Here is a 14709-nt window from a genome sequence, read left to right as displayed (position 1 = left end):
AGATGCCGGAACCCTACGGCATTTCCAGAAGTTAATGGGGAAAGAAACCTTGGATTGGGGAAGTAGAAACTATGGGATACTATGAGTGAAGATAAACCTTCTGTGAATTAGTTTTAGCAATGAATTCTCTTAAGAACAGGCTGTCTCAGGAGACTTTCTGGTAAGTTTTGGTTTTAGCTGTGACTCAAATACTGCAAGAAAAAAAAATGCCATCTTTCCACACAGCTGTTTTTACACTTTGTCTTCAAACCCCAGCCAATGCCAGGGATTGCAGATGAGAGTGAAAGTGGGAATGTGTATCAGAAGTACATTACAGAACTGTAATGAGGTTTTATCAGCATGAATTTGGAGGAGCTGGAGTGCTTAGGATGCAGCAGAGCTGTGGGGATAAGACAACATGTGTTTCTGTTCCAGTGACATTAAAGCCGGGATCTCTGAACAAAAACCCATGTGGTGAATTGAACTCTGTATACAAATGATTTTCATTACACCAAAAAAATGCTGAAGTTGCTAGTTAGGCCTTTAGGAGATCTCAGTTTCAAGACTTCCTTGTGACTTCAGGCTAGATCACAATGGCTACGTCCATATTACTAGGTTTAAGAAGACCAGAAGTATTTTCTGGACAGTGAAACTTAATCAGCTACAGCATTAAATTGTTAGGAAGGTCTCTGGCCTGTTTTAGACACAAAACGTTAATCTCACCCCATGTACATCCAGCAGCCAGCAAAGGAGTGCCAGTGTGTCGTGGTTTAACCCCAGCCAGCAACTAAACACCACGCAGCCGCTCACTCACTCCCCCCCACTCAGTGGGATGGGGGAGAAAATCGGGAAAAGAAGCAAAACCCTTGGGTTGAGATAAGAACGGTTTAATAGAACAGAAAAGAAGAAACTAATAATGATAATGATAACACTAATAAAATGACAACAGCAATAATGAAAGGATTGGAATGTACAAATGATGCGCAGTGCAATTGCTCACCACCCGCCGACCGACACCCAGCCAGTCCCCGAGCGGTGAATCCCTGCCCCCCCCCACTTCCCCGTTCCTAAACTGGATGGGACGTCACATGGTATGGAATACACCGTTGGCCAGTTTGGGTCAGGTGCCCTGGCTGTGTCCTGTGCCAACTTCTTGTGCCCCTCCAGCTTTCTCGCTGGCTGGGCATGAGAAGCTGAAAAATCCTTGACTTTAGTCTAAACACTACTGAGCAATAACTGAAAACATCAGTGTTACCCACATTCTTCGCATACTGAACTCAAAACATAGCACCGTACCAGCTACTAGGAAGACAGTTAACTCTATCCCAGCTGAAACCAGGACACAGTGTCAGACTTCTGGGGCTGTATTAAATTTTTCAGTGTCTATAATTTTGTCTTTCTTTGTTAGCTTTTCATGTCATTTATGATCTTGCCTCTGAAAGTTCTCGTTTCACTTTTTCTCATGATCTATCTGCCTGACCCATTTTTAGTCTAGTTCCTAGGTTATTATGGACCCTGTCTGCTTCTATAACTTCTCTGGCTTCTTGATTTTTTCCTTGAGCTCTGTCTTGTACTTGAAGAAGTAACTCTGCACTCTGGAATCTCTATCCATGCCTTTGTATAGTTGCTGGGAATTCAATTTCCCTTTCTTTCAATACTCTTCGTCTTTTCTCCTCCCTGTCTTCAGAAAAAGTGACCCTGGGCTTGACAATTCAAGATTTACTTGCAATTTTACCCCACACACTTCTAATTAAATTCCAGTGATTACTGAACCTACCAAACCCTATCCCTTTTTCACTTGCAACTGTAGTTTCTGCAGTACTCTTCTGTCTTTCTTACAGGCCTCTAGGTCTAAATGCTCTTGGCATTTAATGCCTACCAATGCCTAATCAGGATCTGAGGCACTGCTTTATGTCACTTGAAGAACCTCGTCTGGTTGGCCACCACATGCTGACCAGATCAGGTCCATCACAAAAACTGTGGTATCGTGACTCTCCCTTTCATAATCACTGCTGCCAGGACAGAGATGGATGTTTATGACTGACTGCCCCTTGAAAACTGGGCTAGTGATGAGACAATTCATCTAGGATGTGGGAAACAGGTTCTGGTCTATGTCAAGCAAAGGTTTTCCACCCGCCAGCTCCTGTTGTCCTGGATCATGTCATACCACTCAGGTTTAAGAGGAGTGAGGGGGAGATGTAATGTCTTCTGCTGGAGATGGGCCACTGCAAGGAAAGGCATGAAAGATTCAGGAGGTGAGAAAACAACAGTGCCAGATGTAGCTCAGTGATTAAAAGCAGCCTGTGGATGAGAGAAGCTCTTCGTTCTGGGTCTCTAGCTCGTCTTCCTCAGCTAGCCTCACTTTAAAAGGGAAAAGTGAGCCCTACTAAATACATAAAAGTTACTCTCCTCATCAGAGGGTTCTGGGATGAGGATCTTGAGAAGACAGACAGTGACCCCTCCTGCAGGGTCTTGAAGTCCCTGTGTCCTGGGCCCAGCTCCTCAATAGACAAAAAAGACTGAAACGTCAACCCTGCCTGGGAGAGCTCCTATACAACATAAGCACACAGTACAAGGGAGCAGGACGAGACTGCAAACTGACAGGGGGGAGGGATGCACACTGCAACAGCAAGACAATTATGATTAGTGTAGACAATTATGATTATGATTTAGCCGTAGGATCCCCAATAGCCATTAACATGATACCACATTTTCCTGACAAAAAAAATTAAAAGGGAAAATACAGTGGCTAAGCAAGAGTGCTGAAACCCAGGGCTAAATGTTTGCCTTGAACAGGGCTGTAAGCCACATGAGAGAGACTAATTAAACGAGTCTCTGGCCCTTACTTATGTCAGAAATGAGAGAAAGGGGGTATTGTTTTTGTTTTTTTAATTCCACAACTGATGAAGAGCAGGGGAGGAGGCATGGGGGGAAGAAGGGAAGGAAGAAAGATAATCCAGGGTGAAATAAGATTTCCAAGGTTTCTTTTGTTTGCAAAGCCAGCTAAAGGAAAGAAACGTTTCCCCTTCTCTCTCCCAAAGATGGAGCTGTTGCAATAGGAGAAGAGAGGCCGTTAGCGCGCACAGGCACACACGCGCGCCCACACACACCAAGTTCTGCATTCTGCAGCAGGACTTCAAGGCTTCTCCGAAAACACAACTGCTTCCTTTCTGTAAGGAGAAATAAAAATCCGTATTATTATAGCAGCTGCGTTATTGCAAAATTCTACCAAAACACAACGACTGATATTAAGTATCTAACCCCTCTTAATTGTCTATTTCATGGGCTTTAGATTTCTGGATTGCTAAAATAACCATCTGAAGACAAGACTTCGATTCATTTTGTTTTATTAGTATTATTATTTCCTTACAATAATAATAACACTTTACACTTATACAGCACTGTTCATCCGCAGATACAGACAATAAGGACTGGATTGCTGCTATTATCCTATCACACCCCACAAATGAGAGGGGATACAAAATTCTCCAGGAAGCTGAGGCTGGGGGAGAAATTTCCTGAAACCTTGAGGTCCAGGGGTGATTCAGAGGGAAGGGTAACTAACTTCATGACAGCAAGGTCAGCTGCTTCAGTGAATTTCTTTGCTGATAAATCTTTTCAAAACCTTTTGGCATTATAATTTTCATTGGAATGTTAATTAATAAGGGAAACTCTTCAACAGTGTCATCTGAGCAGTCTCGAAGCTAAGAATTTGGGGGTCTGGCTTGAGTTCTTCTGAAATAGATGTTCCAGTTGAAGGACAGCTGGACAAATGTGAAGGAACGCAAACTGTGTTATTTAGGACACCAGACTTGACAGTCAAAATGCCCCCTCTACTCTTAAAATATGTGAATAAATGAATGATCTGGTGTTCCTTAAGCCACTCACTCATGGATTTGGTGGGGGCTTTCTGGAAGTTAATGACTTTTGAAACAACGTTTGTTTTCAATTGCAGTTCAGTTCAGAAATACACCCATGTTGTTGGGAGCAATGCCAAAGAGTGCAGCTAGTTCAGCCCCATCTGCTCCTTGCCTTGCAGCCTAGACAGAGACAAGAAATGCAGTGACTTCAGTAAAGAAAAGGGAAAGGGGCAGCAGACAACATGGGGCTAACATTTCCCTTTTACTGTGTGTTGACATGGGTTCTCCTGCCCAAGCAGGCTACAACGCACTCACATAAAGAAGAGGGTGACAGCAAACTGATTAGATATGATATTATTCATTGTTGTCCCATTATCCCAGTTTATACATGGGGAAACTGAGGCCCAGTTTAATGCTATCTAACTCCAAATTTCTATAATGTGGACATCTGAGCTCATCATCTCTGGCTTCTTTTAATATAAGGAGAAAATAGTCAGGCACTTTTAGGTCATGGTTTATTTGCAATCTTAGGCAGTAAGTGCCTATTCCTCTCCACTGACAACTGGAGAACACTAGATGATTCGGCTGAACCCCACCTGTGGTGCGTTTGGGTTGCGAGAGGCAGACAGACCATGCCTGTAAACTCTGTCACATGAGGCACAGCCAGCTTCGGGTGCCACCACTTTCAGACCATCCTTCAGAAAGCAACAAGGTGAAAGCCAAAGTCAGTCTGTGCAGGCAAGTATAGTCAACAAGGAATTACTGTCTGGAGGACATAATCACCATTGTGCAAGGTGCAAGACCTCCATCTTCTCAGCTCCAAATAAGCTGAGCAGCACCACACAGCAGCTCTGTGGTGAAGTCAGGAAGGGAAGCCGGGACTTGACTCCCAGGCTCCTCACCTAACCCTTGGTCATTTCCATTCTTCAGTGGCTTGACTCAGTAGCTCCACGTGCTGTCTCCTGCCCCTGACGCAAAGGGAGCAAAACTTATTGCAGGGATGGAAACAGATAATGCAAACCACTCTGCTTATTTTTTTAAATAAAAACAAAAGAAAAAGCATGCTCATTTGACCTGGCACATGGCTCTCCCCTTCGGTGCTGCTATTATTCCCATCTTAGACTCTTTCCACTTTCTCTCTTGCCAGCAGGAAAGAAGTAACACAGAGATGTTTTATGCCACTGAGACAAAGAGATATTGATCCTTTTTGCCTCTGGAAAAGGTTTCTAATAATTTCCAGATATATCGTAGATTGTGGTGCTGCTATCTTTAATTAAAACATGACACAGAATAGAAAGCAATTATTTGGGGATTTTTTTTGGTTTTGTTTTTTAAGTGTAGATTCCTTTTCTTTGTTTTAATGAGCTGTGGTACCAGATCAAATGACTTGCAAGTTGAGCACACAGAAAGTGGAAAGAGAGAGGAAGGATATTTGCTCTTGTGTTTGTTATTCATGATATTTAAATACAATATTTTGCACTTCATCTTCAAAAGATTTCATCATCTGTGGCTTGTTAACCCCTTTGCCCAGAGAAGCTGCAGAGAAAAAAAATTCTCTGTCCAAAGGTAGTCTGTGCTCAGATCAACAAAACACATTACTCTGTCAGCACCACCCCTTTGCAATGACTGCAGTAACACCCCCATGCACAGGCCTTGGCCCTGTAGATTTGGGAGATAGCTGTTGGCACAATAAAAAGGATAATATGAACTCAGAGTGACCCTCTTTCTACACAAACTTCTTCAGGCAGAAACAGAAGTGAAGAATTGACTTCCCTATTGCTGCAGTCACATCAGAGCTTCATTCCGGTCAAAATGGTGTGTAAAGTCCCCAGCTTAGCCACTCTACTGGTAATAGCTACATACTGGTGAAATTTGGCAATGGACATTAAACTTCTTCGTTATTATACTTTCTTATGATGGTGGCAAGTACTATTGCTTCTGGTTTACCAATTAATTGCTAAGGCTTCACCAAGTCCACCATGGAGGAATAGTAAGAGCAAGATTCTGTTATATCTTTGATTAAAATAACTTTTCTAGAAACTCACCCAGCTGTCCTTTTAGGGTTCCATATGCTGAATTCAGGTGTTTTTAGGATTTTAACCTGGAAGAAAAAATAGGACATGGGTTCAAGGTACTTAGGGGACATGTAGAATTTAATACTCTCCCCCCTTTATAGAATAAACACCCCCTGTTAAATGCATCAGGCCTGAGCTTTTGCTTTATCCAGAACATTAATTACACTCCTTTCCAGAACTCCAGCCTCACAGGCATTTAAATTTATGATTAATCTTTTCAGGAACACGTAGAAATTGCATCAAAGAAGCACTTTGCAAAACAAGTCTGTACAAAACATGAGATTCTCTCATTAGCAGTACAAAAGAATTGCACTGAGTGTTTAGGAAGGAGCAGATATCTCCACGTTGTCCTGCCCACTTCTTTGGGAGTCCATGGGGGCCCTTCAAGTAGTTATAATCTACCACAGAATGGATGAGACCCTTAGGGACCCCTTCCTCCTCACACCCACACAAGTTTGGTGGTGACCTAGTGGGAGAAGGAAAGACCCTTCTGGCTTTTCATGTGAAGCACCTACCACTCTGTCCAGGTTCTCACACCCAGGACATCTTCACTCCCTGCCACTTGATCTTTTACATGGCTGTAAGCCTAGATAGTGGATTCATTTTTTGGTCACAGCTCCCCTGTTTGCATAGAAGATGCAGGAATTTATTGTCACAGCCTTTCCCATTGCAGTGGCTACAGAAATGCCGTGCAGAAATCAAAATGGAGGTAAATAATTTCCAATATATTTTTGTCCTAAACTGTCCCAAAGCATAAACGCAAGGCTGTTAAGTAATTTTACTAATATCAGTGGGGAGATGCTGACTTTAAAAGCTGAGGTTAAAGTGGGAGAGTTGTTATTTATTAGTCCAAGATTACTTCATTATAGCATGTTGGTTGTCGTGCTATCAAACCAGCCATTCTTGTGGCTGAATAAGATTTTCATTTTATTATGGTGGTGATAGGAAAAAATGCAATGATTGGTGCCTCTATTTACTTATACATATAAAATCAACTTGGATATTCTCCTGAAAATCTCTCTGTATGTATTTTCCTCTCACATAAACACACGTCCTTTCTTTCGTACCATATTACCTTGTATATTTTATTCAATAGTAAAATTAAATACAGCAAGGGTTTCAAGTCATGTCTTTCTCCAGTCTTTGAAAAGGATGCTGATTTCATATGCCACAATGATTAGTCAAGTGATGAGTGAACTTTCATATACTTCTGGTTCAAATAAATGTTGATAAATACCCCAAGGATATTTATTCAGAGTTTACCTGAGCTAATAGAATCTCCTGAGTCTAAAAATTTCTCTGGAGCAGAGCTGTCTCTTGAGAATCCCACTACTACCTCCTGCTTCCTAAATCAACAGGAATTCAAAAACGAGGGTAATAAAGAGTGCAATTTTTGTGTACCTCCATGAATGACCAGTGTGGGTCAAGGTTATGTCTTGGGTACATGTTAGAGTGGAATAGGCTCTTATTTTACCTGAATTCATTCAGTCATGCCTTGTCTCAAACAAAACAGTGAGAGACACACAAAGAAATCCTACCAATATCCCAAAGAATCAGAAACAATACACAGGCAAATAAATAAAACATTTGCTTAACACAAATGGGAGATTCTGGGCAAAAGGAAACACACAAACTACCCTTGTTGTTTTGAGATTTACAGAACCGTATTTCACAGATGCCCTATTGCTTTATTCATACTGTTAAGGGAGAGAGAAGCAGCCTCTAACCATCAACACCCATCATTAAATCATTACAAAACCTCTCTTGTTAAAGAGACAGAGTATATACATATATAAAAATATATACACAGCTATGTATATATTTATATTTATAAAATTCTGTGTATAGCTGTGTGGAAATATGAAAAGCTTCTTGAGACTGCTTAGCTTTATAGTGTATCCAGTGCTACCATTTGAAAGAAATAAATGTTTTCCAGTTGCCACATGAAAAGCAGAGTTAGTATAGTTGAAATGACCAAACAAAAAAAGAAAACAAAGCTGGAGGATTTTCCTGAGCAGTGGTGAAACAGAAAGGAAAGCAAAGTTGAGTGACAAACATTGAGTGCTAAAATAAAATGCCAGGGGATGAGCTACAGGAACCAGAGAAAACTACACCATGGAACTCCTGTGAGAGAAACATATTTTAGATGGTATCAGCCAGTAATGACTTATTTCTGTGTGGTAAAAGAGATCTCAAGAATGCCCTGTATACCCCGTGTGTCACAGAGGAGCAGACCTGTGGTCTGAAGGAAAAACAAAAATCAGCAAAACCAAAAAGGGCAAAAAAAAGTGGAAATAAGGACACTGATGAACCTGGCTAGTATAGATATAAAATCTTACCTAAGGATCTTAATCCTGAAATCACCAGGGTGACAAGCCCCAGCAGCTTGAGTGCGCCTATGGATCTGTCCCAGCTGACCTTTTGAGGACACTTAACTCTCTCCTCTGCTAGTAACACAAACCCCTCCTGCTCCTCCCTAATAGTGAAGAGCTTTGCTTGCAATCTTGAGAAATTAGGGAAGGGAATACCACACTTTATTCAAAACCATTATCAGCTGAGCCCAAATTCCTGTTACTAGCCACTACATTTAGAAAAAAGAGTGAAGAATCTCAGTGTTAAGTAGACACAAAAAATAATCTCCTTCCCATAAAAGTTTTCTTTTAGTCTATGCTGTTAAAAGTATCCCATATTACTAAAACTCTTCTCTTGCCTTACCTAGTAGTCTTTCAAAACATAACTGGAAATGAAACAAATTTACTAGAAAAAAAAATAATTATCTTCCAACTTTCAAAATCTGATTTACAAATCCTCCAAAGCAGTAAATCTGCTGTGCATTTGTACATTTGCTGCTGGTTGGGATACTCAGCACTAGCCTGTAAGGGCACACTTGGCTTGAGTGATCGTGGCAAGTGCTGGAGCCATTGGGATGTCCAATGTGACTCTAGGCATATGTTCAGAGAGTAAAGGGAAGTTGAAAGATTCAGGGATGAAACAGCAACCCTCATGAAAGAAAAGTGAAAAGGAGGGAAGAAAAAAAAAGTAATTTGGTCATTATACACTCTGAAACTTCTGATTTTAAAGGGATTCTTAAGAAACTTCTCAAGTGGGTAGCCAGAAGTGTAATGACTCCTAAAAAAAAATCATACAAAGGCACTGAAAAGAAAGGAATGAATTACCTGTAAAAGAATTCATAACATATCTTACCAATGCTACTTCAGATGGGAATGTAATTTATGGGTAGAAGATAAAATGGAGGAGTTTGGTAAGATTAAGGATCCTTTTTCAAGTTTTATAGAGAAACAACCTTAAGAACATTAGGAAATCTTAGTGAATTGCTGACTTGAATTGAATCTACATTTCTCTAAAAGCAAACCAAATACTGATAATGCACATCAGACAGTGATGTGGAGAAGAAAGTTAAATTTGTTACTTGTTATAAAGGAATATTTTTTTTTAATTGTTTTAGTGGCCACCTGAGATTTATCTCCTTATGATCCTGAGGTTGTATGTGCATAACATCTAACTGCTTATGTTTACACACACAGAGACACAGACACACACATACACATATGAAATACAAAGGATAGCTTCTATCTAGTATATGCCATTCTGTGTTGGTAGTTGGGATATTCACCACACTAAGAGCTGTTAAAAAGTCATCTCAAGGAGATACTCCCTGTTCCTAACACTTCTGCAGGTGAGTACCTTTTATATCCTCTAAGAAGATGCAGATGTACCTCTCAGCAAATCATCCAGGTCCACAAGTCAGTGCAGAGATTTAAAAGGTTGTTCCACCTGCTTTAATCCCTCCTTTCAACTATTTTGGTTGTCTGATATTCCACATCAGGAAGAAGCTGCTATGAGGTTGAGACAACATTTGCTTAATGAAAATAAGATATTCTTCACTGACTCTGATGATCTGCTTTGTACCAAATAAGTAGTTTCCCCAAACTTCTGGCCCCAGACCATCTGAATTCTGTGTATCTTACCTGAATCTTCCTTCATAAACTTTTTCAAGAGTACTTGTGTATATTTATGATAAAATTCTTGTAAGTATCTAGGGTAAGTTGAGGATATTAGTCAGGATCATTGCCATAAGATTGTTCATGGCAAAAAAATCAATAAAGCATGCTGAAGGGTGGGGAAGGGGAGAGAAAAAAAAGAAAATTAACAAAACTGGGTCAGATAAGGAGAAGGGTTTTCTCAATTAAAAATACTGTACTGAAGAAAGCACAGTATGACTCCAAATACTGAAGCAGGATGTACCATGCGGTGGGAAGTGCCTTGGTTGTGTTTAAAGAGCTGCTGCATTTTGCTGATGGGCAAGATGGTATGTAAGCGTGAGTTTTTGACTTCTTTATAAGTATGTCTTGCTGGAGGTGAAATAGTTAAGCCGGTGGAGCCAAAAAAAATAGATGAGGTCAAAGTGCTGGAGTGAGAAAATAAAGCATTCCCTATTGCTGATGATAAGCTGTATAGAAAATTCTTTCATCAACTATTTATCTTGCACCTAAACCCTTGAAAAAATACTTTTAGCTATAAAGAGTTTTAAGTCGATGGACAAGGCTTAGCTTGGTTCGTGAGTCCAGTGGGTAATTCACCACCTCCTCATTGATCAGGAAGCACAAATGTCACACCTGGCTTAACGGTGACCTGTGTTCTTTTTCCTCCAAAATGTGATGAGCACAGACAGCAGAATCAAGGTTGTTCCTCCCACAATAGATGAAATCAGGAGCTGATATCATTATTCTTATATATGAGTTCAGTTTTCTATGGCTGGTAGTAGTTGTCCTCTAGCACTCACCCAAATTGATCAACAAGGATCAGAAGACTATTATTTTCAGTGGGAATTATTTGACTTTGGAGATCCGTCTGAAACTTATCTGGTTGTAATTAATCTCTGAGGGCTCAAAATTACTGATAGACTGTAAATGAAACAGCAGTCCATTGACTAAAAGACATAATTATGGGAAAGTTTCCATCATGCTAATTGAACTACACACCTTATTGACCAAACTGAGACTTTTCTTGTTTTGGACACTATGAACTTTGGCCCTTGGGAACACAACAGAGCCCTGTTGTATGCTCCACACCTGTGCATTGTGCAGAGGAGTGGTGTGACCACACAGGAACAAGCGGAGCAGATGTGACAGATCGAGAAGTCACACCAAATAGGAAAATGCCATGCCTACTTCTTGGACCAACCACATTGAAAAGGGAAAAGATTTTCATCTATTTTAATATCTCTGGAACAAAGCAAGTGAAACACCTACAGTGTATAACAGATGCACAAATTTACCTTGGGTGATTAATGTATTTTCAACACAGAACTGTCATCTCAGGTCCTATATGTTTTTATCTGCTTTAGTGCTGCACACCTGTGGTTTGTTGATAAAGCATTTGCTCTGCAATGAAGACAACTGCCAGGTTTAGTGCTTTTGCCCCTTAATTACCATCTCACTTCATACACTTGTGCACATATGTACACCCCATAAGTATGCTCAGATAGAATTATAAAAATTAACAAGCGATGATGAGGAAGGGGGATAATAAAATACTGATGCTGTGTTTGGCCTGGGTAGCACTACAGGCTAGACCAATGCATCACTCGTGGACAGTATGTGCTAAGCAACCTTGTGGATCTATGAGAAACCTGGAGGACTGTAACCTTGACCCATAGCTCTACAATATCATCATATGCCTTTCCATAGTTACATCTCTGACTGGGATATATTTTAAGCTTCAGAACAAACTGAATAATAACCTGTCATCAAAGTATAGGAGCACAACTGCTCATGTTTAGGTAAGCATAGGAAGACTTGTAATGACCCAACCAAAACCCAGGTGTTGGACCAAACAGTAAGTTGCAATACAAAAAAATTTAGTGTCAATCTTTCTTTTTATCACCTGAATAGTGATATGCTTTTAAACCCCAGAAATTGTCCCATCTAACTTAAGAAATCAATTTTTACTTTAAGTATGAAACTTTCATTGATTTTCACTTCAGAAGTGTACATATTTCTGGTATAACTATTACCACTGCATAACAATTAAAAAGAGAAAATAGCACCTTTTTGTGAAGGTATTAAAATTGAAGAGCTGGACATTTAAGCTTGGTATGTAGTTTGCGCCGGCCTAGTAAACAACATTGCTCACTGACAAATGACTATGCAGTTCTTGTGAGTTTATCTCCATGAAACAATAATTCTGCTATAGATCATAGTCATAAGGTCCAAAATATTGGCCACTGCATTTATGCAACATGATCTTTCATGACCTATCAAACCAAATCACTGTCATAACCATGGATATACATGCATGTCTGCAATTTATGGAAATTATTTCAGTAGATTTACCGATCATAAGACTTACTGTTAAAATGCTCAAATTGTAGTTGACATTTATTAAAAATATATACAACTGTATATTTCATATATATTTACATACCTGCATGTTGTCAGCACAGCAGGGGAGACATGCGAGCTGAATTTGATCATTCTTTGATTATAATATAGATTTTTTCTCTTCTTCAGAATGGCTAGAATTAACTCACATTGCAATCTTAAATCACTAGCTGAGGTCTTAGTTCCTGCAGCTGTACTATTTAAGGTGCATGTGAAGCTACACAGCAACAGAAAGAAGAAAATTAAGAAAAAATTCCTCTTAAAACACAGCAAAATGTACCAGGGAAAATTCACTCACCTCTCTTGGAAAACTTAGCTCTTTTATGTGTGTGTGTATGTTCATTCTCCAATTTTGTTAAACTACACTTTCCTGTCCAGGTTGTTGAAGAGGCAAGAGATGGCAGTATTGACACATCTATGTAAGGCAGCAGTTCAATGACTAAACTAGAATATTAGGATTTTTCTTCTTCACATTTCATTTTTATAGTTTCTTTTTCGTGTTTTTTTCACCACTCTTAACACATACTTTCTTAAAAAAAAACCCCAAAACCACAAACCAAACTCACCCCAATGCTCTCCCCACCATCCCCCTTGAAAAATTCTCCTCTTCTGCCCCTGTGAAACCAAGGGAAATAAATAGATAGGACAATCCAGAAAGATTTTCTGGTATGTTGAAATAAAGAACCAAAAACAAACAAAAGCACAGGGAAAAGGAAAGGGGGTGGGGGGGTGGGAGGAAGCAAGCATGATAAATTACTGATTACTAAATGGAATTGTTTCAATCAGGAGCTTTAAAAAAAAGAAGGGGAAAAAAAAATGAACTTGCTTCTTTCCTTGATTCTAGCTTTTTGCAAGAAGATCAAAGAGATTTATGACCTGTGTCTCTTCGAGTCTGATGCCAGAAAAGAACATGTTCTCATTAATAGTCATTTTCTCATCAAAATAGGGCTTTTATGCAGACAATGTGCAAAGCTTTTATAAAGCTGATTGTTGACAAAATTTTCAATAAGTTTCAGTGCAGTGAATGGCACACAGAGAACAAAACTAAAAGGGTGGCTGATAACTTTTATACATGCTGCAGGAAAAATCAAACCTGTCCTAAAACCAAACCCCATCAGTGAAATCTTGTGAGAATCACAACTGTGTGAGCTTGCAAGGGGAGAACCTCAATGTTTCTGGACCATCTTAAGAGTAAAAATAAAAGCAGTCAAATTTTTTTCTGTTTCTCTGAACTTTAGTAAAACTTCTCAAAACTGGAAATCTTGAGAGAATGAAGTTTTCTCTCGAGATTTCCTGTACATCCAGGTTTCAGATGAGTTAGTAATATGGGCAGCTGGGGACAATCTCCCATGATATATTACTGCATAATTAGTTACAATATGGGGATTTTATGCCTCCCACTGCAGACTCCAGAGACCAGATACTGGGTAGAACGGGCCATTTGTTTGTTCTGGTTTTCCGGTCCTTGATACCAAATAACCATTCTCGCTCTGTTTAGATAGCATCTTCTAATCCTAAAAATAAAGTGATCTGCAACTCTAAAATCAACACACATAAAAATATTTTCAGTCACAGAGGAATATAAAAGAGGGAGGCAATGTATTTAGGTTTGAGGTTGGGGTGAGAACCTGGTCTGAGTCTTACCTTCAGTGTGGTCCATGTTACAGCAGCAAATCCAGCTGAGAAGATTCCTGCTCCTGCCTTCCCCCAGAAACTTGTTCCCTGGTTCTGCTGATTAACCTGGGTTTTTTCTACACTCTAATTTGGTGCTGTGACGAAGTCTGCTTTTAAAAATGTATCAATCTCTCCTCTAAAGTAAGTTTTTGCTGTTCTTGTTTTCTAAACCAGCATTTTTTACAGGAATATTTTTAAGAACTGTAATGAAGAAGTGGTAACTTCTTTTGAAAACATGGAAATAGCCTGAAACAGAGACATGAGCAGAAACTTAATGAATCAGCCTTCCCATCCCCTGATTTGTATTATGGGACTGCATTTTTTGTGGGTTTTTGGTTTTGTTTTTTAAATTCTTTAATAGAGAGAAACTACTGGACCTACGGATGTGCTCAAGTCCCACCAAATTTCTGTAATGCTTGAGGACTGGAGGAACTGCTAAAGACAAGGTCCAAAATGGACACAACATGGCATAGTATAAGGTCTACAGTACAAGGTCTACAGCATTACAAATGTAACCCATCTAGTGCAAAAATAGTTTTAAGGTATTTCTGCATAGTGCAGTTGCTCTTGGTTGGGTTGGAACCAAGCCTGGTCTGTGGCTGAAGAAGCAATAGAAGCTTTTTGCTTCTTAGAGTATTTTGCCTGGCAGAAAAGTGGCTTTAATATATTCACTCTCTGCAGTGCACATGCAAGGGGTTGCTATATGAACATAGATAT

General features: G+C 39.7%; 1 long non-coding RNA gene across 1 annotated transcript; it reads right to left on the bottom strand.

Annotated features, from left to right (window-relative positions):
- Nucleotides 1-3309: 3309 nt before the first annotated feature.
- Nucleotides 3310-14145, bottom strand: LOC128137199 (uncharacterized). The gene is made up of 3 exons (XR_008233605.1): nucleotides 13963-14145; nucleotides 5885-5940; nucleotides 3310-4807 (listed from the first exon to the last, which is right to left on the bottom strand). It is a non-coding gene; the product is annotated as an uncharacterized LOC128137199 (long non-coding RNA).
- Nucleotides 14146-14709: the final 564 nt, after the last annotated feature.

The sequence above is a fragment of the Harpia harpyja genome, chromosome Z, assembly GCF_026419915.1.
Source record: "Harpia harpyja isolate bHarHar1 chromosome Z, bHarHar1 primary haplotype, whole genome shotgun sequence".
Classification (NCBI taxonomy): Eukaryota; Metazoa; Chordata; class Aves; order Accipitriformes; family Accipitridae; genus Harpia; species Harpia harpyja.
Note: the sequence above shows the minus strand (reverse complement) of the source record. Positions and strands in the feature narration are given on the sequence as shown.